At 43.1% G+C, this 4,378-nt stretch overlaps 1 protein-coding gene across 2 annotated transcripts in view; it reads left to right on the forward strand.

Annotated features, from left to right (window-relative positions):
* LOC109514751 (diacylglycerol kinase zeta) overlaps nt 1-4,378 on the forward strand; it is a 67,793-nt gene that overhangs the window by 16,919 nt on the left and 46,496 nt on the right. The gene's annotated exons all lie outside the window — the stretch shown is intronic.

Consider the following 4,378-nt stretch of genomic DNA (forward strand, 5'->3'; position numbering starts at 1 on the left):
TCTCTCTCTCTCTCTCGCTCTCTCTCTCTCTCTCTCTCTCTCTCTCTCTCTCCTTCGCGCACTTTTGCTTGTTGAGCTTCTGTTTGCCTGTCACTATACAGGAAGCCTTAGTGAGAGTATATAGGAGAGGAAGCATGGCTGGATAGTTTACTTCGGAATTCACAGGTTTGTATTTCATTTACTTACGTTTTAAATGAATAGTAAGTAGCATGAATGGTATTATTGTAGCGACATCAACTTGGTGCGATTCTGTGATAGCGGGGCTGATGCAGTGCTGTGTGGTGTTCTACCGACTTGTTACTCTTGTTTTCATGAGAATTGTATTGGAAGTCCTCCTCAAAAAACCTTGTCAGGCAACAAAAACACTCAAGCCACAACGTGTTGAGTTGATACTTATTTTCCTCTCGTAATCAGTTCTGTGTCGCTCTAGTATGAGTGAATGCAATCATTAATGTAGGGTATTTGCAATCGACGCTGCGAGATTTATTTTTCACACCAAATCAGAAGTTAAAAACGGTTACAACGAGCACAGCTGTTGTTCCAGACCTCTGAAAATGTAGAGAGCGGCAGTCCCGATTGACCTCGTCCCCTCCGCGTCACCCACGAAAAAGGAGCAAGCGTTGTGGATTAATAAAAGATAAACGCCAATACTTGAACTCCAGTTTGCTGCATCAATATTTCAAAAGTTGCATTGGAAAGTCTTTGGGTGATGCATGAGCGACTGAGCGTTAGGTGAGTTGCAGACACTTGGGGGTTGGTCGGTGGTCACCAACACACCTCTGACAAGATGTGCTCCACGTCGGCTTGCATGACTCGTATGTTAGTCAAGGCTTGTAGCAAGGGCCCCTATTTTGTCCACAAAGACACTTGTTATTATGCATGGGGGTAAAAGTGCCCCTCAGTCACTTATGTCAGCCCTTGAACCCGTTTCGGACCAATGCAACCGTCATTAAAAACATGTCGTACTCTCCCACTGGAACATTGGCGGTTGTTATGGAAAGACTGTGTGTATTTGCATCACGCACCACTATTTTTCATGTAAATATTTAACCCAACAGCAGCTCTGGAAAGTGTAACACACACAGTCACGTTCTTGTCAAACTTCAACCCTTTCCATGATGTCAGTGCTGGTCGTCCTGCTGATGGTTGCTCATTGGACAGATATGTTGCCAACGTCACATGAGCAAACCTAGAAAACTGGCGTTACCCGAGCCCTTGGGCACTGTGATGTCATTTTCGGTCGACAGCAAGCGGGAGTCCACGGCAAAATGGCAGCGCACTAAGTTGAATGAAAAACAAGTGCATTTTGCTGCCTAATTCGTATTCCACAAACGGACTATGAATCAGAATACCGTGTTTAGGCTAGCGGGTGCGCGTCGAACATAGGGAACATATTCAACTTGAATATTTTTGGGGGGCGGGGTATCAGCAACAGCAGCCATCACAGTCACACCACTGCACAAATCGTCCCATCAAAATAGGAAGAATGGAGGAAAAATAAATAAATTGAAGGCAGCAACACTACCTCAGACTCTACCTCCACCATTAATACGGCACCTTCGTATGATGACAACTAAAAGATGCCATATCATGCTCGCTAAACTTTTTGGACCTTTGAGTCGTGTTAAAATGCTCATTCTTCACCTCAAAACACCCCCAAAGTGGTGTTTTCCTCCATTCAGCCATCTCTGAGCATTCCTGCTCATTCCTGCTCTCGAAGCAGCGGCCCCCCTTCCCAATCCAAAGAGAACGACTGGCTCCTCACTTTTCTACGTCACAAAGCGAGGAGCCAACCCCAGACTGAGGCGAGGCAAGTTTATTTGTGTAGCACATAGAAGCGGGTGATATGACGATAAAAGTATTCTTATTATTAAATGCTCATTCCTTTTCTCGTACTGGTAGAGAATTCGTGATGTGACTGCTTTTTGTCAACAATAATTTATCTCACTTTTTTGACAGCGCATCGAAGGAATTTCTGAGGACATTTCTAGTTCTGGTGCTTGAAATTGTCTTTCCTTATTTCCATTCGCAGCATGAACGTTATGTTCCCGTAGACGGATTTTGTCAGATAAATAATATGAGCGTCCTGCAGTGTGCGCTACTCATTGGTGTTCCCAGGATGGTCAGTATTATGGAGCCAAGTTAACCACCACCACGTCCTGTGAGAGCTAAGCCAGGATGTAACCAAAGACAATCAATCATTAAAAAAAAAAAAAAAACCTCCAGGAAAAATGTTATTAAATAACTTTGACATTTACCCACGACGCAATATGGCTCTATTGCTTCAATTCCAAGATGTGTTGATATACAAACTCAGGTGGCTCATATATTGAAGAGTAGTTGCATCTGGCAGCGCGCTCATCTCCCAATCATAGTGGGGGATTATAACTCTCCGGAAACAGATGTTGCATAATAGCAAAACGCACACACACACACAAGAGGCACACACACACGACACACAAGATGCGCACAGCCGGCTCGAATGAGAACGAACAGAGATCAGAAGATGACCGAGGCAGATTGTCTGCCAATATCAATATTTCGGCTTGACACAAAAATATTTGTCAGTGTTTATAAACGAATTTAACCCTTTCAGGGATGGCAGTTACGACAGTGGACAGCTGATCGTGCTATCAGGTTACAGTGTGCTTGAAAGGGTTAAACAGAGCTGTTGTGCCGGCCCCAGCGGTGGATTTGGTTTTCTATTGGAATTGGGTACAACCAGCTAGAGATATTGGGCTTTTCATAATTCATCTAAAAATGCAAGCTCATTTGACCTTCTCGAGGTGTTTTGAAGTCTATTTTAGTAGTTGCGGTCTTTTTGCACAAGTTGCTGTTCTCTAACACAGTGTTTTTTGTTGTTTTTTTTTTTTTGTCTGGTGCACTGCCGAACCCCTTTGTCATCCCGCGAGCACGACTCTCAAAAAAATAGAACGTAACACATCTGCTGATGATATGAAACACATTTTCTTTTGTCTCCTTAATTTTAACATCGTCAGGCATCAAGCAGACAAAAATTAACCCCCCAAAAAAGTATGTTGGTTTGACAATAAATACGTTATGTAAATCTATTACATCAAAATAATGAATAAACATGCTTTTGTCATATATAACTCACCATTGACCGCAAAAAGACCCTCTTTTTGCTTAAATCCCCTTTAAACGGGCATTTAAACTTTTAATGATCAGGATCAAAACACTTATCTCCCTCGAGAAACAAGTTGAAGCGCACGCATACCATTTTATTGACTGGCGTATGGAATGACGGAGACTATTTCCTTGTCGTCATGGAAACAAAATGCCAAATATTTCCCCGTACCACCTGTAAGCCCTGTTTGGAAACACTTTTCGAACAAATAGATGAAGGGCAAAATTCACAACCGGTCTTTGATCCAGGAATCAACCGATGCATTTCCGACAACGATACACTTCTGTGCCTTTCTGTGACTCTTACAGTCTCCCTGTATCTCTCTTGCAAGCTGCAGATTTACACACCAATACCGGTACTCTTAATCTCGGTGAGGACTTTACTTGGAGAACACCCAGTTTGAAGCCTCACACTGGCGGCGTCCTCCCGATCGGTTGATGGGTGTCGTCTTGTTCTCGCCATGTCAAAATGTAAACAAGGTGACGAAGGGGACTGTTTAAATACCAATTCTATTTGCACCAGGAAATTCATTAGTCCCTTCGCGGTCCAGGCAGCTGTTGTGAAATTTGCCTTTCGGCTCCTTGTTAGAGGACAGCAAGTTGTCCAAAATGCAAAGGAAAACAGGAACGGTGAGTCATGTCCATTCAAAAGTTCAAATTAAGTTCATTAAGTTAGAGCGCATTTCTCGTTACGCCTTAAATTTCATCCAACAAGTCATTTATCCCTAACCTTTTGTGAGTCATGTGCTTCGACTGATGACCACGCCTCCATTAACTTTGTGTCGGCGAGGAGTGAAAACACACAAAAGGATTGCAGTGGAAAGATGATCCCCGCCATTTTTGACCTTTGATTATGAACGTAATATTTTGCAACAATCACAACCAAACTGAACCGATGAATGACGATAACATCGTAAATGTTTTGCAAAAGTTGTTTGGGCTCCATCCTACTATTAATGAGCAAACACGGATTAAAAACACATCCCCTCCTTCGTGGAGGGAACAATAATGTGCACCTGCACGTTTTTTTTTTGCCCACCGCACCGACTGAATGTAAAGTAGCACTTGATTGCTGTGTTTCCAGCGGCACAAAAGCTCCAACCTCTCATGTTGTCATGACGCCGCACGTTTCTCTAAATACTGCGTCGAGATGGAACATATTCAACATATGCATCCTACTTTGAACCCCACGCAGCACTGCATGGTAGACCCACGGATTCCGTTTTTTAAA

Source organism: Hippocampus comes, unplaced genomic scaffold (genome assembly GCF_001891065.2).
Source record: "Hippocampus comes isolate QL1 unplaced genomic scaffold, H_comes_QL1_v1.1 scaffold157, whole genome shotgun sequence".
Taxonomy (NCBI): Eukaryota; Metazoa; Chordata; class Actinopteri; order Syngnathiformes; family Syngnathidae; genus Hippocampus; species Hippocampus comes.